The sequence below is a fragment of the Oryx dammah genome, unplaced genomic scaffold (genome assembly GCF_014754425.2).
Source record: "Oryx dammah isolate SB20612 unplaced genomic scaffold, SCBI_Odam_1.1 HiC_scaffold_6, whole genome shotgun sequence".
NCBI classification, from domain to species: domain Eukaryota; kingdom Metazoa; phylum Chordata; class Mammalia; order Artiodactyla; family Bovidae; genus Oryx; species Oryx dammah.
The window spans coordinates 29189391-29211407 of record NW_024070190.1 but is presented as its reverse complement, the minus strand read 5'-3'; the positions used below and the strand labels follow the sequence as shown (position 1 = coordinate 29211407).

Here is a 22017-nt window from a genome sequence, read left to right as displayed (position 1 = left end):
GAGTAACTAAGTCGAATTCTCTGCATTCAAGATCTGGTGCTCTTGAGGAGAGCTTGAAAGCCCCCAGCCTGCTTCTGTGTTCATTTCTATAAGGAGGCTTTTCCCCTGAGAAGCCTGCCTTCAGACCATGAGCACTCGTCCCACCCTTCCTCCTCAAATGTACCAGGACTCAAGCAGAATTTCAGCCAAAGATGGTGGTCTTTGGGCTCATACTAAGATTGAGACACTTAAATCATTAGTAGAAGATATTTTTGTAAAACTGTAATACTTGAATTCCTGTACTTCTCAATGTGTACAGTAATTAATAGAAACCAAAATTATTTTTTGTATAGGACTTAGATTCAGAAAATTCAGTATGTAGCCACTAAATTCATTCACTGAGTCAACCAGTGTTCCCCAGAGTTTTCCTGAGTGGTACCAGGTATTATTGCTAGATAAAGGGATGCAAAGGAGAATAAGAGAGACTTATGGTGTGGTATGGGCTTCCCAGATGGTGCTAGTGGTAAAGAACCCACCCCCCAATGGAGGAGATGGAAGAGACGCTGGTTTGATCCCTGGGTTGGGGAGATCCTCTGGAGGAAGGCGTGGTAACCTACTCCAGTATTCCTGCCTGGAGAACCCCAGGACGGAGGAGCCTGGTGGGCTATGGTCCAGAGGCTCTCAAAGAGTCAGACACAACTGAAGTGACTTAGCACATACGCATGCATGCATGCATGGTATGGTATGGGAGGAATGACTTCTGTTTCAAAATAAGATGTCAATATCCCTATTATAAACAGATATAAAAAACAAAACTGACAGAGAATGAACCAGCAAGAGAGACTCCCTGATCTATGTTCGAAAGAACAAATACGAAATGCAAACAGAAAAAAATTACCATGTTTAAAATTACCGAAAGGAGATAGTTCAAAAATATAAGAAATAATGTTTTAAGTCAGCCACAAGTGAATATGAATTATAATGAAAAAACTTGTTTCAAAGTATGACTCATTTGATTATAATTTGGTTATAATATACAAGGATCATGAGCAATTAAAAATATTTTTATAAAAAATGTATAAACTGAAATTAACCATAGAGAAACATCAGAAAATCCAAACTAAAGGAAATTCTACAAAGCAACTGGCCAGCAATCTTTGAAAACATCAAGATCATAAAATCTAGGTGGAGGAACTCATCCAGATTAAAAGAAATTAAGAGAGAAAAACTAAATGCAACCAAGATTGGATCCTGGTCTGGTAAAGAAGGAGCTGCTGGTGCTGCTGCTAAATCGCTTCAGTCGTGTCCAACTCTGTGTGACCCCACAGATGGCAGCCCACCAGGCTCCCCTGTCCCTGGGATTCTCCAGGCAAGAACACTAGAGTGGGTTGCCATTTCCTTCTCCAATGCCACAAAGTGAAAAGTGAAAGTGAAGTTGCTCAGTCGTGTCTGACTCTTTGCGACCCCATGGACTGCAGCCTACCAGGCTCCTCCATCCAGGGGATTTTCCAGGCAAGAGTACTGGAGTTGGGTGCCATTGCCTTCTCCGAAAGAAGGAGCTATTGGAGGCTTTATTTGGACAATTAGCAAAATTTGAGGGACTTCTTTGGTGGTTCAGTGGTAAAGAATTCACCTGCAACGCAGGAGACTCAGGAGACATGGGTTCAATCCCTGGGTTGGGAACATCCCCCGGAGGAGGCAGTAGCAACCCACTCCAGTATTTTTGCCTGGAAAATTCCATGGACAGAGGAGCCTGGTGGGCTACAGTCCATGAGATCACAAACTGTCAGATGTTACTGAGCATACACACAGTGAAATCTGAGTGTGAACTACAGATTCAGGTCAGTTCAGTTCAGTCATTCAGTCATGTCTGACTCCTTGACTGCAGCACGTCAGGCTTCTCTGTCCATCACCAACTAATGGAGCTTACTCAAACTCATGTCCATTGAGTCGGTGATGCCATCCAACCATCTCATCCTCTGTTGTCCCCTCCTTCAATCTTTTCCAGCATCAGGTCTTTTCCAGTTAGTCAGTTCTTTTCATCAATTGGCCAAAGTATTGGAATTTCACTGCAGATTAGATATCAGTAATTTAACAATGTTAAGTTTTCTGAATTTAATAACTGTATTGTGATTATAAGAGGATGTCTTCACTGTTAACAGCAAAGATGAAAATGTTTAGGGGTAAAAGTCCACAGTTTGCTTTCAAATAGTTCATTTAAATGATAATAATAATAAAAAAGATAATAATGGTATGTAGTGTATAGTGAATAGTGAAAGTCGCTCAGTCGTGTCTCTTTGCAGCCCCATGGAGTGAATTCTCCAGGCCAGAATACTAGAGTGGGTAGCCTTTCCCATCTCCAGGGGATCTTCCTAACCCAGGGACTGAACCCAGGTCTCCCACATTGCAGGCTGATTCTTTACCAGATGAGCCACAAGGGAAAACCCCCTAATATATTGTATCGAGAATGGTAAAGCAAATGTAGCAAAAATAAGAACAATTGGTGAAAATAGATGAGGAGGGTTTGGGAGTTCACTAAATTGTTTTTGCAACATTTCTGTAAATTTTGCTTTTTTTTTTCAAAATAAGAAGTTAAAAATTAAAAAAAAAAATTAAAAAGTCTTGGGAGTTCCCTGGCTGTCCAGTAGTTAGTGCTCTTTGCTCTCACTGTTCAGGGTCTGGGTTCAACCCCCGATTGGGGAACTAAGAGCCCGTAAGCTGTGACACATGGCCAAAAAAATAAAAATAAAAAAGCCTTTTTTTTTTTTTACACAAGTTTACTCTTAAATATACAGTAGATTCCAAGACAACACTTCATTCTAGCTATAGATGTCAACAGATGTTATGGCAGGCAATCCAGATGTTTAAACAGGAATGGAACTAAGAATCATCATTGCCTCAGGCATAAGGAACAGCTTACTTTTTGTCAGATTTCTTGATTCCACCTGTGGCCAGGGGCCCTTTCTCTGAGACTTTGGCTTTTAGCTCCTTTAGTTTCTTCTGCTGCTCCTTCTGTTTCTGCTTGCATGCCTCATCTCATCCATCTCCTTGGCTTGCTTCTTGGGCTGCTTCAGGGGCTTCTTGCCACCTTTGCACCCGACACGGCACCTGCCCAAGAGAGCCTTTAGGGTCTGTAAAGATAGAAAGATATTTCCAATATTCCTGGTATGGTACAGATCATTATTATCATGCTTTCTGGGAAGAAGAGGCTAACCGTTTGAGTAAAGCAGAACTGGATGCCTGAACACAGCCCTTCAGTGCCCCTTGCTCTTGGAGAACAGCTGTTAGAAAAAAACAGTACCAATGGCTGACCTGCAAAATAAAATCAGCTTTGGGGCCAAGGTGTAACTTTCTGCCTCTGCCCAATATTGCCCCTGAACAGCAAGCAGTAAATGAGACCCTGACAGCAACCTGACCCACCTCTGCCAAAGGTGGACAGTTGTTCTATAGACGCTTCTTTTTCCTTTTTTTTTTTTTTTTTTGTTGAATTTTCTTGATTCTTCCTTGTCAGTCCAGGAATGCTCTGAATTTTCTATGGATTTGCATAGCACAATCTGGGCCGTCCTATTCTTTGCTGTTGGAAAGGAACTCTGGTTTTCCTCCTAGGTCCGTGAGAAGAGAAGTAGAGAGTCTTCTGAAGCCGCCCCAGGCCCTGTAGGGGAGGACTTGCCTCCACCCCCACCCCCAGCCCACTCATCTGGGAGCCACAGCACAGTGAGTCCCTGAGGGGTTGTGTGTCCCACTTGGATGGTGGGCTGGGCCAGGTGGGAGGCTGGGGCGGACTGGTCAACTCTCAGTGTGACCGTGAATATTGAGGCTGCCAACATCTGAGGCTGGGGTAAAGTAAAGTGTTAACTGCTCAGTTGTGTCCCACTCTTTGGGACCCCTTGGACGGGGGCTCGCCAGGCTCTTCTGTCCATGGGATTTTCTAGGCAAAAATACTGGAGTGGCTTGCAATTTCCTTCTCCACGGGATCTTTCCGATGCAGACATCAAACCCTGGTCTCCTGCATTGCAGGCAGGCTCTTGACCGTCTTGAGACACCAGAGAGGCTGGGGTAATACCTTGAAAATTCACACATTTTGTTACAAGTTGACCATGACTGTTTTGTGGCAGAAGTGGATAGGGCAGGAGAATATTTTTCCCTTGTGTACTATGCAGATTTACCTAGAAGGCACAGCTGTTTGGCACTTACTCACTAAGCGGAACCACAGTCACTGAACAGGTATCTTTTGGGTGCTTATCAGGGGTTCAAGTGATGAAGCAGATAGTCGCAGTCCCAGCCCTCAAGGAGCTCAGACAGAGCAAGAAGAGTCAGTAGATTAGGACAATACAGCGTGTCACAGCACAGAAAGAGCAATTTCCAAGAACCTTGACAATATGTTTTTTATTTTAAAGCTGAATGGCAAAAACCCCACAAAAAATTAAAAGATAAGTGATAAACCGGAGGAAAGAATTTGCATATGTTTCAACTGAAGAGCTAAATGAAGGAAAAAAAAGAGACCTACTACTCAATAGAAAGTGAGGCCCAAAGCAGACAATTCAGTGAAAAGGAAACACAAATGGCTGTTAAACATATGAAAAGGTGCTCAACCTCACTCACAATAAAAGAAATGCAAATTGAAATTTCAATAGAATACCACTTTCACCTTGGCCAAGAACAAAGGTTGATAACACTGATGTGGAGAGCTTCAGAAACAGCCCTTCTGATATCTTTGTCCAAGAGTGCATTGGAACCTCTGTGGGGCAAGTTGGCCATAACTGTAAATTTTTAAATACACATCTTTTGATTCAATAATCCCAATGCTAGGCACTTACCGTACAGACACATAGAATTTGTGAAATGTTACACTGTTAAGTGAAAAAAAGCAAGGTACAGAGCAGTGCATATCATAGGCTATCAGCTGAGTTTCTATCTGAAACCACATGTTTGGACCATAACTTTCTTAACTTTTCCCTAATGCTGGATGCATTGCGTCCCTGTTTTTATGATCATAAGTAATCCTGGAGGGACTTCCCTGACAATCCAGTGGTTAAGACTGTGCACTTCCCCTGCATGGGGGCATGGATTTGATCCTGGTCAGGGAACCCCAGATGCTGAGGGTGCAAGGGAGGGCAAAAAAAGAAAAAAAAAAAAGTAACACTGGATAGACGTGTTTTGTACATGAATCTTTGCCTACCTGTCAGACTATTCCTCTGGGGCAGTCCAGATTACCAGCTCACAGAGAATTTAGAAAACCAGCCACGGCAGCGTTCCTGCGTGTTAAGCCCTCTGTTTTTTCCCTTCAGCCTCACAACAGCCCTGTGAGGCAGGGAGAAGCACCCGCTGTTCTCATACTTGAGAAAACGAGCATAAACGAGGCAAAGTGCTTTGTCCGTGGGCACACAGCTGGAATGGTGGGATCAGGACTCACACTTGCTTGGCTCCCACGCCCCTGCTTTAGCGTCCACTCATCTGCGTGGAGCATTGTTAAGGCTCTTGATAAACGCTGTCAGATGTTTTCCAGAAACTTCGCATCAATTTCTGCTCCCAGAGAGAGTGTCACGCTTGCCACACCGAGGCCAGTGTTGGGGGACCCCATGCTTTCATTTTGCTTATTTGGAAAGGGAAAAATAAGATCTCACACATCTTCAGTAACTAGGAGGTCTGGACATTTTTCATATGCTTATTAGCTATTTATACTTTTCCTCATTAAAACCTTTTGTTCACTTATTTTTGGCTCTGCCAGGTTCACCTTGCTGTGTGAGCTCTTTGTCTGTGCTCAGCAGGAGCTGCTCCAGTTGCGGCGCACGGGCCGCTTGTTGCAGTGGTTCCTCTCATTGCACAGCATGGGCTCCAGGGCACAGGCTCAGTGGTTGGGGCTCATGGGCTTAGTTGCTCCTGGCATGTGGGATCTTCCTGGACCAGGAATTGAACCTATGTCCTCCTGCATTGGCAGGTGAATTTTTTACCACTGAGCCACCAGGGAAGCCCTTTGTCATTTGTTAAAGTGTTCATGTTAGACTATATATATTCTTTAAAATATATCAAACTTTCTTGAAAAATGTATCGCATCAATTCCTATCTAGTCTCAGTCAGAACACTGGCTCATTTTGGCTAAAGCAGCAGCCCAGGCAACCGGATGGGTTATGCCTGCTCCTGTGTCCTTGGCTTTACACTGGAGATCCAAGTCCAGGAGGTAGATGGGATGACCGTGGCAGAAACAGAGTACATTCATATTGAGAAAGGAGTTGGATGTGATGCTTAAACAAACCCATAGGACGCAGGATAATGTCCCATCCACATGTTAATTGCTTTCTGCTAGAGTAACAGTTATCTGGGATCATCCTCCCTGAAATGACCTTTTCTGCATGATGGCTGATGCCAGGCTGGTGATGACGCTCAGGCTGGACCCCGCCAGGGGCAGGCACGTTTTCAGAACGGAGCAGAGGTTGTCTGGGAGGGAGCCTGCCAGTTTCCAGAACCTTCTGGCTGATTTCCCTGCTTCCGTCTGTGCAAGCCAGTGGGGTCATGTCCACCAGGGAGGGTCAGGAGGGAAGGCTGGGCTCAGGATCCCAGACTGTAGTAAGGCCATGCCAGCCCCAGGCCCTGCTTGGCTAGCCCTTTGGGGGTTGGTGGGGGGCATGTGGCGTGGGGTTCCTGGGAGGCAATCGAGCAGGGAAGGAAGGCTCCTGTCAAAGCCAGGTGAGCCCTGTGAGTTTTCTGTGCCAGACATCAGCCCTTCAGCAAGGTGAATTCTTTCAGAAAGAGAGTCACTCACATGCTGCAGAGGCATCCGCAACCTGTTCGTGAGTTCACACTAAAAGACAAAACAGCCACCAGGCTAGTTTAGCAACTTTAGTTAGTTTAGCAGCTGATGCTCCATCCCTTCGCTGGGAGGTCTCTCCTGTGTTACTTTGTATCCAGCGGCCCAGGGCTTGGCGGTGACACCATGGGATGCGGAAAGACAAAGGCGCAGAGTGTCTCCCGGTGGCTGGTGGGGGACAACGCCCCGGAGTCTCTGCTGCAGCACTCACCTGCAGGAAGTTTAGTATCCCCGCTCATTTCTCCTCTTTCTGAAAAGTATTCTTATTGAAATTAAGTGAGAGGCTTTGGTATGCCAGAAAGTGGTTATTCCTGTGTTCTCACAGCCTGGAAGTGGTTCGGCCTCTGGACTCCTGGAGGCCTGACCTGGAGGTTCTTCTCTGTCACTTTCTCCTCTCCATCCAGTGCCAGGACTCTTTCTTTCTGCCCCAGAGGACACTTCGCCTTCCTGGCCTGCAGCCTTCCCGTGCCTTCCCTTTCTTGGTAGAGCCAGCTTCTTCTCTCCCAAGAGCCTTGGGCCTGGGCGCCTGAGTGAGGTCGTGTGCACCTCAGGGGTTGCCTCTGTTGCACAGGCGCTGAGTGGGCAGTGCTAGGAGGGCAGGCTGCTCAGTGGCTGCCTGGACCCCTATACAGCCCCACAGGGCCCCACTCCCATAGGCAGTGGCTGGAGGCCTGGCTTTGAGTTCATACTTCATCAAGGGACAGGTAAAAGGAATTCTGACCACCAGCCAGCCACTCAGCACCTCATGGCCACAGTTTCCTAGTCTGTAAAATGGGGGATAATAGCAGTATTTAAAGAGGATTTTTGTGAGGATCAAATGAGCCAATTCAGGGAAATCACTTAGCCCTGTAAGTACTCTGTAAGTGGTAGCTGTTATTAATAATATTGTTAGGCCAAGCACTTAAAAGCTGTGCTCAGCCAACATGTTCCCGCAGTCCACTTCAGCATCCCGTGTTCCCACACTGTTTATCCTAAGAGGTTTTGAGTGGAGCCACAGAATTACACAATACTATGCCCAACATGAGTCCCCCTTCTTTAATTGACAGGAACAAAATGCACTTCTCCTAGCCACCTTGCAAATCAGCTCCTATATCATTTGTCATTTCTTAGAGCTCCAAGACTAGGCTGAGAAACTGCAAAAAAGGACACTGAATGGACTGGGGCAGAATTTCTTTCTCTTCAGAAGCAGCAGTTTTTCCAAGAAACACCCATATTTCAAAAAATTCAACTTACAGTGGTGACAAAATTAATTATTTGGAAGCCAACAAAGTCATGCTAAAGTAATAAAGTGATTCCAACTTAATTTTTCTACTGTGTTCAGAAATACAGTAGATTCTAGCCTAAGAATGACACTACCACCCCAGACTTCTCAGTTTTTATTTACATGAAGAAACAGAACCTTTTTTTTTTTTTAAGCATTGTATCTTTAAAATTTAAATAAATATATCCATTTATTTATTTGGCTGCACTGGGTCTCAGTTGCTGCATGTGGCATCTAGTTCCCTGATCAGGAAGGTACTTGGGGCTCTTGCATTGAGAGCCCAAAGTCTTAGGCACTGGACCACCAGGGAAGTCCTGGATCCACTGTTTAATTCCCTTCATCTCATCAACAGTTTTACTAAAGCATTCTGGGGGAAATGCAACATAATACGATAGATCTGATATATCCATCACAACCGTGGTCAATGGGCAGTCAGCTGGGGTGCTTGGAGAAAAAGGATAATTAGTGAGGAGGGACGTGTTTTTACCTCAAGGACACAGATACTAAGATTTTTTAAAAGGTATTTGTAAAGTACTGCACTTAGGAAATACATTAATTTAGGTTCTGCAACTCCACTGCTTGCTATAATAGACATACTTCAACACATATCTCTTTGGCTTAACACAACAAAATTTATTTTCCTGTTACACATTAAACCCAATTGTGGGATTTGGGAAGTCTTCTCCATTTAGTTACTCAGGGGTCCAGGCTCATAGTGGCTCTGCCAACTTGTAGCTTCTTGTCTGTAACACATGGCTTCTGAGATGCTTCAGCAAGGAAAGAGAGGCATGGAGAACCACTACCCTGGTTCTTAACTTTCTTGACCCAGAAGTAATACATACCACTTCTGCTCAGAGTCCATTGGCTGAAACTAGCCACACTGAAAGGAAGGCTATGAAATATAGGGGAACATAGGGAATACTTGGTGAACAGTAATCTCTTTGCCTTGCCATAGATTGAGATACTACAAACTACAAATAAACTGAAGTTGCAGTTGTTATTTTAGATCATCAATTAAGATTTAGGAAGCAGAGTCAGGAGCCATTATAGACTCTTTACTAAAGGTTGTCATTAGATGTGTGGCACTGCAATGGGAAAAAAAAAAAAAGGAAGCTACCAGTCCCAGCTAGTAGATATGCCAAGTCACATTGGCTACTGAAGTGAGCCACTGGGAGCACTATCATAGGTCACAAACTGCAGAAGTGGGGAGCTAAAACAGTTGTGGGAGTAGGAGGATTTCCTCAAAGTATGGTGTTCTTGATCTTAGAAACTGAGATGGGTGTGGTTTCAAGTCTGTGTGTATATGTATGTTCAGTTCAGTTCAGTTGCTCAGTCATGTCCGACTCTTTGCGACCCCATGAATCGCAGCACACCAGGCCTCCCTGTCCATCACCATCTCCCGGAGTTCACTCAGACTCACGTCCATCGAGTCGGTGATGCCATCCAGCCATCTCATCCTCTGTCGTCCCCTTCTCCTCCTGCCCCCAATCCCTCCCAGCATCAGAGTCTTTTCCAATGAGTCAATTCTTCGCATGAGGTGGCCAAAGTACAACATATATATATATATGTTGTTAAGTCATGTCTGACTCTTTGCAACCTTATGGACTGTATGTAACCCACCAGGCTCCTCTCTATGGATTTCTCCAGGTAAGAATACTGGAGTGGGTTGCCATTTCCTACTCCAGGGGATCTTCCCGACACAGGGGTTGAACCCACGTCTCTTGAGCCTCCTGCATTGGCAGGCAGATCTTTTGCCACTGAGCCACCTGGGAAGCCCATGTGTGTGTGTATATATATATATATATATATATATATATATAAAACCAAATGTAGTATATAATAAAACATACCCATTGATCAAATGCTGAAATGTTAAATGTTTAAGAACATTAATGTTAATGTTTAAAAAATGTTAATTTTTAAAAACTCTCCAACAGACATACATAACTTAGAAAAAATGGTTTTAGATTAAGTAGCAGAAAGTACAGTTTTACAGTGGTTAGGGAATGTGTTCATCCAACCTTCATATATTGAATGAATGTCTGTGAAGTATATGGGACTTCCCAGGTGGCTCAGTGGGTAAAGAATCTGCCTGCATTGCAGAGATGCATGTTTAACTCCTGGGTTGGGAAGATCCTCTGGAGGAGGGCATGGCAACCTACTCCAGTATTCTTGCCTGGAGAATCCCACGGACTGAGGAGCCTGGCGGGCTACAGTCCATAGGGTCGCAAAGAGCCAGACACGACTGAAACAACTGAGCATGCACACACGATGTACATGACCATATACAGGAAATACTTAAGCTTAGGACGTTTACAGCCTGATTTATGAATTTTCTAAGATAAGCAAATAGATAACAGATCCTTAACTTTTTATTTTACTCAACATCATTTATTAATATCATGTACAGGGCAATTGGGGAACTATACAAATGAACCCAATCCCAACCCTGAAGTTTCTGGCCAAGGTTGTTATGATCAAGCAAGCTCTCAACCATGGTCTCCCACAAGCAGTTTCGTTACTAATACTGGGAAACTGCTCACCAGGCTGATCTTCTCGACTGCCTTTAAGATGTTTTTGACTTGCTGACTTGAATGATGGGATGTGGGCTACATTGAGAACCTTATGGTTGGAAAGGCTAATTCAGGCCCTCTGTCTGCAATTCCATCAAAAAATTGGAGTGATTATCATACAATATGCAATAATTATCATACATGCAAACTAAGAAGTTGCAATATTCTAATAAGTCCTAGTAAGTTACATTTTTTACTAATGCAGTTTCCTTAGCTGAAAAATTTATCCCAAACTTCAGCCACAATAGAAATATTGATTGGAAAAAAAAAAAAAAAGAAATATTGATTGAAGTAAAAAGTTAGAATACTTGCCAACATATTATCTTTCGGTGTCAGGACTTACAGCTAATTTCTGTTTACTTTTCTCTCCTTTTTCTTTATTATCCACACTTTCTATGACAAATATGTATAAATATGTTATAATTAAAAGATGCGGTAAGAAAAAACATATTTAGAAGTTTCATTCTTTCATCAGTTCTTTAGAAACTTTATATACAAGAACAATGACCTTTTGGGAATCACAAGTAAGCCAACAATAAATTACTAAGAGCAGAGATGAGTTCAAGATGTCGCCACTCTGGATTTGTCCAAGGACACACATTAGTTGCTGGCAGAGATGGATAAAAATCTGGTGCCTATTTTTATTTTGGTGCTCTCTTCCGTATTCCTTTGCCACTATCTCTCTGAGCTGTATATTTTCTTTCTGTATTAAAGATAGAATAAGAGAAAACCGTCTTCAGTTAGTTGAGCACAATGAGTTGGGCATGTTAGAGAAAATTATTAATGATTAGATCGAACATGATCTATACTTTTTGCCCCTGGAAAAGTGTAAAATAGTCCAGTGATTCCTGAATGCACTGTGCTCAGGTAGCCAGACTCAGAAGTAAAATTTCAATGTCTGCATTGAAATGGAAAAAAAAAGAGGAAGAAAGAAAATGTACATGTTGATATAGTCATCCACTTTCATTTCATGGGTGGGACTATCCTTTGTTCAGAAAGTTCTTTCTTTTTTGTAATAATGCACATGCATCAGTTCAGTCGCTCAGTTGTGTCCAACTCTCTGTGATCCCATGGACTGCAGCACGCCAGGCCTCCCTGTCCATCACCAACTCCTGGAGTTTACTCAAACTCATGTCCACTGAGTTGGACATGCCATCCAACCATCTCATCCTCTGTTGTCCCCTTCTCTTGCTTTCAATCTCTCCCAGCATCAGGGTCTTTTCAAATGAGTCAGTTCTTCTCATCAGGTGGCCAAAGTATTGGAGTTTCAGCTTCAGCATCAGTTCTTCCAATGAATATTCAGGACTGATTTACTTTAGGATGGACTGGTTGGATATCCTTGCTGTCCAAGGGACTCTCAAGAGTCTTTCTTCAACACCACAGTTCAAAAGCATCAATTCTTCGGTGCTCAGCTTTCTTTATAGTCCAACTCTCATATCCATACATGACTACTGGAAAAACCATAGCTTTGACTAGATGGACCTTTGTTGACAAAGTAATGTCTCTGCTTTCTAATATGCTGTCTAGATTGGTCATAGCTTTTCTTCCAAGGAGCAAGTCTCTTTTAATTTCATGGCTGCAGTCACCATCTGCAGTGATTTTGGAGCCCCCAAAATAAAGTCTGTCACTATTTCCACTGTTTCCCCATCTATCTCCCATGAAGTGATGGGACCGGATGCCATGATCTTCGTTTTCTGAATGTTGAGCTTTAAGCCAACTTTTTCACTCTCCTCTTTCACTTTCATCAAGAGGCTTTTTAGTTCCTCTTCACTTTCTGCCATAAAGGTGGTGTCACCTGCGTATCTGAGGTTATTGATATTTCTCCCAGCAATCTTGATTCCAGCTTGTGCTTCATCCAGTCTAGCATTTCTAATGATGTACTCTGCATATAAGTTAAAAAAGCAGGGTGACAATATACAGCCTTGATGTACTCCTTTCCTGATTTTGGAACCAGTTTGTTGTTCTATGTCCAGTTCTAACTGTTGCTTTTTGACCTGCATACAGATTTCTCAGGAGGCAGGTAAGGCGGTCTGGTATTCCCATCTCTTGAAGAATGTTCCACGGTTTGTTTGATGCAGATGCGTGCATGCATGCTAAGTCAATTCAGTTGTGTCCGACTCTTTGTGACCTTATGGACTGTAGCCCAGCAGGCTCCTCTGTCCAAGGGATTGTCTAGGCAAGAATACTGGAGTGGGTTGCCATGTTCTTCTCCAGGGTATCTTCCTGATCCAGGGATCAAAGCCCAGTCTCCTTATGTCTCCTGCACTGACACATGGGTTCGTTACCACTAGTACTACCTGGGAAGCCCCAATAATGCAGACAGTGGATGGTCATTAGGTCTTTTAAAAAATGTCCTTATTATCAAAATTATAAGTTGGCAGCTTTGTCATTTTCCCCAATTTTAAAATTCAAAGGACTGGGAATCATTAAATTAAATCTTGGTATTGTTTCATTTTTCTTTTTTATAGCCTGGTGCTAAAAACTGAGTCTTTATTAAGACTCTCAAGTCTCAAAACCAAAAAGATCCTGAGTCCTCTGTCCTCTCAGCAACATTTAGCTAATTTTATAATCTTTTACCATTCTCTTGTCTTCAGAATGTCTCACTTGATGCTGAGACATCCTCCTGGTAAATATAAAACAATGGTTCTGAACTGTTGACTGCACAGGGTGCTTAAATACTAATACTAATAAACAGTCCACCCCAAACAGTCTTAGGTGTCCTCAGGTGGGACTTGGTGCTAAGCTGATTCAAAAGTTCCTTCAGTGTGCAGCCAGGGATGGGAACCACAGGTGTGCGTGGTGGTTGTTAAGTAGCTTCTATGGGTCAGGCTCTAGGGCAGTTATACAGATGAAAAAACTGGACCACGTAGTAGAAAAGCTAACTAGGACAACAGACTGGCAAAAGGTGACAACAGAGTGTAAGTGCTTTTATTCTGTAATTTGACAAACAGTAACAGAGCAATCAACAAGTGCAGAGCTGGATTGCTCCAGGTTTGCTTCAAGTCCTTTGGGCTCCCTACAAAGACCAGGGAAACTTCACAGAAAAGGCAGCAGCCAAGCAGGGATTTGGAGGTATCTTTTTTCCAAGGTCTTCATCAGATAAGGTAGAGAGGGCAGGCATGACTGCAGAGGGAACAGTGTGTGCTGGGCACGGAGGAGTGTGTGGGGCTGGGAGAAGCTGGAGATGAGATAATGGTTGGGTGCAGATGTACATAGCCTTAGAGGTAGACTAAGGAGTGTAGACTTGGTTCAGAATGCTTTTAAATGACACTAAAAGTTTTTAAGCTAGAACTAATGGGGTAAGAGTACAAAATATTGGTATTTAAAACAATGCAGACTTTTCATACACACCTGTAGCTTGAATTTGCTAGCCTACTTAAAACTAATGGTTTGACTGATCGTCCCTCACCCCCTTTGCCCTTGACTGACATAACCAGACACTGTGACCTTGTGGGGGCAGTTTCCAGTCCCCAGTGGCAGGTGGAAGGACAGTGGAGACCATTGTTTTTTTAAGTGACTAATTGAGTGTAAATAGACTTCATCCTGAGCTTTGGCCTAGACAGATCAGCTCAGGGTCTCTGCCTGCTGTCTCCCTTCCTTGGTTTCTTTCATAAGGTTTTGTTGGTGCATCTGTGGATGTGATCCCTCTTATCAGTGTGTTTGTTTGACTTGCTTCAGAGCAAGTAAACAAACCGCAAAGATCAAGCCCTTCAGTTCCCTTCAGCTCCTGAAGCTATTCTGCATTCTTTTTTACTCTTACTCAGGACTGAAGGACAGATAGGTCAGACCATGGAATCATCTCAGTATACTAGGGACTATAACCTTCTGGCTGAGAAGCTCACAAAAGAAACATTACTTTGCAGTTGGGAAAGACAAGGATTCAGCCTAGGCCAGTGGTTGTCAAATCAGGGATCATAAGCTTCAAGCCAAGTCATGGGCTAAAAATGTAGATTTGGGAGACTCACTGTAGACCTACTGAATCAGAATCTGGGGTTAGGCTGAAGAATCTGTGTTTTAAGCACTCATTCCCAGACCATTCTGATGCTGCTGATCTGTGAGCAGTGCTGGTCAGTGGTGCCCACTGGCAACTCTTTTGGGGAAGGGGGAGGACTCATCAGATGGGCCCCTGGATTCATAATCCTTCAGTCCAGTCAGCTTGCAAATTTTGTGCTGGGCTTGGTTTTCAAGTTATTTCTAGATTAAGTTATTAATTGAGCTGTTTAGCTCAGCTGAGGCTTTGAGATACTATAGATAAAGAGAGGTTTAGAGGAAGCATTAAGTATGTATCTCTGGCTGTGCTCTGGTATCCTTTCCAGTCCCACTTATCTGAAGAGCCAGGATTGCTCAAAGGACAAGTAAGCTTAGAGGGGAGTATCATTGGGAAGGCAACACAGTCCCTTTCTTTGCCATGCCCTGTTAGAGAACTATATTAAGAAAAGAACCTCAAAAAAAACCACATCAACTTGTTGGATAAAGATACTTCCATCTTCTGTGTTTGCCAGCTCCTGGGGTTACAGGAGCACAAGTTTAGCCAAATGAGACCCTTTTCTATCTAAGGTGTCTGTTCAGGTCTTGATGCACTGGAAATCCATCTGGCTAACTCATTAGTGATAACAAGTGTTAGATGCTCATAAATCTTCCACGATTCATTGGCTGAAGACATCTTAAATGCAGACTTTTGGCTTTAATTGTCTTTGGTTGCTTCTTTAGCATACTTTAGTTTGTACACATTTGGAGTTTTGAAACTTGTTTTTAATTAAGACATGGTTTATTTTTATTGCTTAAGATAAAATGCAGGCTGGGAGGCTCAAATCTAAGTTACAAAATAAAGTGCATCTGGGCAGACCACGGGCGGGGGCACCAGAACATAAAGACCAAAGTGTGTGCCAGGATTCTTAGATTTACTTAGTAATTTCTTGGAGAATAAAAATCCCAACAACTGCATGATAAAAAAAAAAAAGCATACCTTATAAATGTCTTTCTCTTTGAAATACCTAAATGAACTAGACTGAATTATAAACTAATGGCTTGTAAAAATTCACCTTGAGCCAGCTACTGAAGATACTAAATAAAAGAGGTAGGAGAGGCTATGAGGAAACCCAACCTGCTGTTTGTTTGTTTTATCAGTAATGTAACTCAAAAGTAGCCAAGCCAGAGCTTTCCCTGTGTTTTGTTTCCCCAAGCTGAGCCGGTGAATGCCAAGATTTAATCTAAAGAGGTTTGTGTTTTAAAAACTAACAACCAAGTAATAAAACACCTATAAAAGGGATTTATAATGGAACCAGTGACAGTTTTGAGTGTAGTATTACAACTCTTCTGCTCCCCCTCTCCCCTGTTCTGTCCTTTCATCCAACTCTGCACCCTTTGTCTTAGCTCTTTTCTCACCTTGCTGCCAAGAAGCATGTAAGTAGGGGCAGCTCACACCCTAGAGAAGCAAACCATCTTAGAAAGTGAAGTGTGTTTTAGCTCTGCAATCGATGACTGCGCTGTGCTGCTGCTGCTGTTGTTTGTTTGAGAGAAGTTGCTCTAACAAAGCACCTACCTAGCTTACACAGTGGTTGCTAATGCGAAGTTGAAGATGCTGCTGCAGAGTCACTGCCATGAGGGTGCTGGAGTCAACCAGGGCAGGAAGCCTGGGGATTCCTCTCCCTGGCACCATGTGTCACCCTGCCAGGGCCCAAGATCGCCCTGGGGCAGACTTGAGTCAACAGGTGGTTTGCCACCTAGGCCACCATGCCTGAAACTTGGTTCTTTTACAAAGTCATAGTTCTCCTCCCCCACATGAAGAAATGGCGCCTCGGAAGGGAAACTTCGTACTCAAACTCTGTAGGAGCCATTTCCCAAGGCTACTTTTACTATTTTCCGAAGTCTCCCTTGTCAGCATCCCACCGGTCTCCGGGAAGAACGAGGGAGTCTCTCTTCAGAGTCTGGACGGCGCTGGGAGGCATGTGGGCAGCGTCAAAGTGGCCTCGCCTGGGCGGCCAGATGAGCCCCCAGCCTCCCTCTTGTGGGCCTCAGGAACTCGGGGGGCCCAGGGGAAGCCTGGAAAACCGAACTTCGCCATCAGCCTTCCTTCGAGCGCTGGCTAGAAGAGAGGGGGAAGGGCCCCCCCAGCCGTCTCTCCCCGCCCCTAGCCCCTCTGCCACCCGGCTGCATAGCCCAAGAAAGCACTGAGAACGCAGCTCAGAGCTCTCCAGCTCCTCGCAGACCGGGAGAGGGCATTGAGGGGCAGCTTCCCTCTCCAGCGGCGTCTGACATCCCCACTCCCACCCAAGGATGCCGCCGCCGTGCCCTGTCCGCAGTCGCTGAATGTCACTGCTCCCTCTTCCTCCTGATCAGGGTAGACACAGCTCCCGAAGCATCCCCCACCCCAAAACTGCCGCGACCGCCCAGGGTACAAGGCCCAGCGGAGGACGAAGTTTGGGGCCCACGGCGGCGGGGCAGGGTGGGGGGGCGCTTTGGCGAGGACCGCACCTCTCTGTCCCAGCCCTGGCGGGCACACTCCCCGCCCCAAACGGCCCAGGCGTCCCCATCCTCCCGCGGACACCGGCATCCCCGCCCTCCCCCGAGGGCGGCAAGCGGAGCCCCCCAGGGCGGAGGCAGGTACCCCCGGGGCGGGGACTGGGGCGGGCGGGGTCCAGGCTGCGCCCCCGGCCGGGCCGGGCGGGCTAGCTGGCGGCGCGGGGGGAGCGGGGCTGGGCGGCGCTGCCTCGGGCTCTGTGCGCTGCAGCCCGGAGCCGAGGAGGAGGAGGAGGCGGAGGAGGAGAAGGAGGCGGCGGCGGTGGGTCCCGGGCGGGGGGAGCGCGGCGCTGCGGACCCGGGCGGCTGGCAAAGGACGAGGCGGAGGCTGAGGAAGGCAGCGGGGAGACCCGGGCTGCAGCAACAAAGGGCAGCAAGCGATTGGCCGGGCTGCAGGCGAGGTTAGCCCGGGACCGGGGTGGCTGGAGGCAGCGGCGAACGGTGCACGTGCTTGCAGACACGGGCGAGTGTGGAGCCGGGGGGTGCACGCCCGGAGGGTAAGGGCTTGCTCCCCCTCGGCATGGGATGGCGAGGAGGCTGCAACAACATCATACTGCCTGCACCCGGCCTCGGCTTGCAGGGTAGGGGTGCGTGGGGGGTAAGGATGCGAGCCAGGGGGCGGGCGAGTAGTCGCCCGGGACGGGACGGGAGAAGGTGGAGGAGGGGGCGGGATGGAACGCTCCAGGCGGCGCGCCCGTCCGCGCGCTCCACCGCAGGCGCTGGCGACTGAGAACCTCGAATTTTAACTTCGCGTGCCCGCCCGCGCGCGCCCGCCCGCGCCCACCCCTAAATCCTGCGGCCGCCGCCAGCGATCAGCTCTCACACAAACTTTAGCTGCGGGCTAGGGGGTTCGGGGTTGAGTGGGGGAGGGGAAAGGGAAAAGGCCTTCTGATTGGCGTTGTCTGCAGCCAATAAGGCCAAGTACCTCTGCTGCGAGTAGACCCAATCCCTTTCTAGAGGTAGAGGGGGCGGGTAGGTGGAAGTAGAGGTTGCGTGGTGTCTGGGCGAGAGAAAAAGGGCTGGACCAATAGGTGCCCAGAAGAGGCGGGCCAGGCGGTCTGTTGATTGGTACTGGCAGTGGGCCCTCCCCCGGGGTGGTACCGGAGGGGGGGCTGATGGGTCGAGGGGTGTGCCTATGCGGAGGCGAGATGACCGGCAGGATCCTGCCCCAATGGGCTGCAGAGTGGTTAGTGTGTGGGTGACGGACAGACTCCTAGGCCAACGGGTGGCCCTAAGTGTCTGCGGTCTAGTCCAATGGAGCAGCGCTGGGGCGGGACCGTGGCTCGGGTTTAATGAGACTCCATTGGGCTGTAATCAGTGTCATGTCGGATTCATGTCAACGACAACAACAGGGGGACACAAAATGGCGGCGGCTTAGCTCCTACCCCTGGCGGCGGCGGCAGCGGTGGCGGAGGCGACGGCACCTCCTCCAGGCGGCAGCCGCGGCTTTTTTCTCAGGCAGCGGCGGCGCCCCCGGCAGGCGCTGTAGCGGTGGCGCGCGGCCAGGTCTGTCACCCACCCCGCGCGTTCCCAGGGGGAGGAGACTGGGCGGGCGGGGGGCGGGAGTGGGGGGGAAATAGGGGGCTTGTGACGCCCCTCCCACAGGCCTCTGCGCGAGGGTCACCGCGGGGCCGCTCGGGGTCAGGCTGCCCCTGAGCGTGACGGTAGGGGGCGGGGGAAAGAGGAGGAGGGACAGGCCCCGCCCCTCAGCGGGACCTCCAGGGCAGGGGGCGGGGCTCGAGGTAGAGGGGCGGGGCGATGTCGGGATGGGGGCGGGGTTCGGGTGGTCGGAAGGCGAGGGCTCGGAGGGGTTTTCTGAGTGGGAGGGACCTACTGGGAACGGTAGGGGGCCCGTGAGTGTCTGGGAAGTGCACTCCCAGGGAGGGGGTGGGTGTGAGGGGAAACGGCATGTGCAAGCAGGTGTATCAGGGAGGGTGAGGAGAGTGCAGAATTGGGAGATGTGGAAGGAGGACCGAGGGGCAAGTGAGACGGTGCAGAAGGGTGAACTTGTAGATACGGGGGTTGGGGGGAGGCAGAGTAAGAATGGATTTGGGTGTGGTGGATATGGAGTAGTGCCGAGAAAGCGGTGCCGAGTAGATACTGGTTTGGAGGAAGTATTGAGGAAACGGGGGGTTAGGTACATTTACTATGGGGGGAAGGAGGTATCTGGGTGAATCGGGATGCTTGAATAGAAAGGTTTGCTAGCTTTGGGGTATAGAAGCTTGGAAAAAACATGGAGGGATGGGAAACGGATATTCTTTAGAGAGTCTCCGGAGGACAGAAGAGCAAACTTAAATTCCAAGGGAGCCTACGTAGAATTTAAATATATTCTAAATTATTAGATATATTTTGCCCCGAGGTGACCCTTGCACAAAATATATCTAATAGAAAATCTCTTAGGAGCCAGGGGGTTCAGGAGGTGGGAAAAGGAGACAGGTGTGAAGAGGGGTAGGTGGGACTGGGCGAATGTGATTGGGATTGAGTCGGGAGGGCATATGGGCAAAGATGTCAGTGTGGGAGACAGAGTTGTTAGAGGCTTCCCAGGTGGCTCAGTGGTAAAGAATTCACCTGTCAATGCAGGAGGGTGGGGGACAGGTTTAATCCCTGGGTCTGAAAGATCCCTTGGAGTAGGAAATGGCATCCCACTCCAGTATTCTTGCCTGGAAGGGAAATTCCATGGACAGAGGAGTTGGTGGCCTACAACCCGTGGGTACGCAACTTGGCACACACTTTGGATTTCTTGGGTGTAACTTGAGCTGGAGTCAGCTCAAGGGGGAACTGGGTGTCTGTCTCTGAAAGAGGCTCCTTGTGTTTGCATATTTTTGAATTTGTAAGTGCTTTGGTCTGCGTTGAGTGCAGGGGGTGGTAGGAGACAAAGGGCAGAGGCAGAGGAGGGGCCAGATCACAAATGTGGAAAATAGGAAGAGAGAACCAGTGAGCCAAGATTTGGGTGGAGGAACCTGGAAATTCAAAGGAAAGAGCACATGAAGACTCCTCCATATATGGACAGGAGGTGGGAGTAGCTAATGGGAATAACTTGCACCAAGACAGTGTTCTAGTTCTGTGGTACTCCAAAAAAGGTGTGTGTGTGTGTTTTGTATGACTGTGAGTAAAGTTCATTGATTTTCTGGGATTATCTTGAAGTAAAACACTCCATTCTTTTTTATTCATAAATTCTTCACACACTTATCAAAATGAATTTGGGCAGGATTTTTTTTTTTCTTTTCCCAGAAGGAAAGGATAATGCATTTTTCAATAAAGGATAAGATTCTTACCTGAGAACTTGAACTTAGGGTCAAAGATTGAGATGGTGAAGTGATAGTTAAAAAGAGAAGATAAAGACAGAGGGAGGGTTTAACATTAAAGGAGGAACTTAGGAGAATGACTGGCCGGTGGTGATGACACGGTCAGTTGAAATTTTGCCTGCCGGTCAAGCCCAGGCCTCTTGAGTAGAGTGAATGTTACGTCATAGCTGTTACACCACATGTTATCTCTCACACTGCTTGTGCAGATAAGGTGGGAACTGTCAGATATAAGGCATCAGGGGAGGGAAAGTTAAAATAAAGTGAATATTGGAAGGTAGTTGAGGAAGTTGGATAAATAATGTACTTCAGAAACTTTCATGGACTGTTGAATACCAGTCAGAAGAAGACTTAGCCAACTGGTATGGTTTTTTAAATGCCAGGGTTCCTAATAAGTGACTTTTCATCTCTTAATTCTCTACACAATAGTTTCAGTGTTCTTGTATACAGATCCCCGTATTTGTATCAAGTGAGAGAAAAGGAATTATTTTATGAAAGCAGGTATGTGTGAGCTGCAGTGATCAGTCTTTGCATGTAAAATAGTAAATGACTAGTGAATGGGAGAGGTGTGAGCAACGGAGATTTCTTCTTTGTAGTGCTTTAATTTGCTTTTCCAGAAGGCCATTAAGCAGCTTTTCATGGAACTCCCATAATCTTCCACAATTTTTCTATCATCCGCTCTTTTTTTTTGAAAGGCTGTAATATGTCCAAGTGGCCATTTAAAAATAATTGTATTTATTTTTATTTTTGGCTGCTCGCGGGTTCTCTGTAGTTTGTGGTTAATGGTGGCTTTTGTACATGGGCTTCTCATTACAGTTACTTCTCTTGTTGCAGAGCACAGACTGCAGGCTGCAGGGGCTCAGTAGTTGTGGTTCCCGGGCTCTAGAGCGCAGGCTCAATAGTTGCAGCATGTGAGCGTGGTTGCTCCCTGGCATGTGGGATCTGCCAGGACCAGGGATCGAACCTGTGTTTCCTGCATTGGCAGGCAGACTCTCTACCATGACCAGGTGCCACCAGGGAAGCCTCCTCAGTTTCACTCTTGCTGGGTATTTGTTTCTGGTGTGGGGAAGTTGTGAACTAATGTTCCCTGCCAGCGTTCCCGTGCTCATCACCTGGTATGCGTGTGCACGGCCTCCGACTGAGGTGTGCACAGGGAATGAACTGCTTCATAGGCAGCGTGATTGTTAATGCTGCCTATGCCTGTTGGCCCGGTGTTGGTTGTATAATGCTCAGTCGTGTCCTACTCTGCGACCCAGGCTCCTCTGTCCAAGGATACTGGAGTGGGTTGCCGTTTCCTCCTCCGGGAATTAGTATAACACCTTTAATTCTCAGAAGCGTCTGAATTTGGATGATGATCTGTATGGTTGCCCTAGTCGTGGGATATACTTGTCTGCAACTTTACTAGGTACCAGTTTGATTATTTTCCAGAGTTGTATCAGCTTATACTTCCTCCAGTATATCAATGTATCTGTATCTATATCTGAGTTCCCTGGCTTCTTATTCTCACCAACTGGACTTATTCTTGTTAGTTTTTCAGCTTAGCCAATCTGGTACACTTTGCCTTTACCTTATTAGTAA

The 22017-nt window shown here is 46.6% G+C and overlaps 1 protein-coding gene and 1 pseudogene across 4 annotated transcripts in view; one reads left to right on the top strand and one right to left on the bottom strand.

Moving 5' to 3' along the window:
- Positions 1-2895: 2895 nt before the first annotated feature.
- Positions 2896-7023, bottom strand: LOC120865136 (annotated as a pseudogene).
- Positions 7024-17454: 10431 nt separating this feature from the next.
- Positions 17455-22017, top strand: part of KAT6B (lysine acetyltransferase 6B) — a 185688-nt gene continuing 181125 nt past the window's right edge. Inside the window, exon 1 of one of the 4 annotated variants that reach the window (XM_040242365.1) lies at positions 17455-17538. The gene's annotated coding sequence lies outside the window, so the exon portion shown is untranslated. Of the gene's footprint in view, positions 17539-18017; positions 18644-22017 lie in introns of those variants that run through there. The other 3 variants (XM_040242364.1, XM_040242366.1, XM_040242367.1) reach the window with 3 other exon arrangements.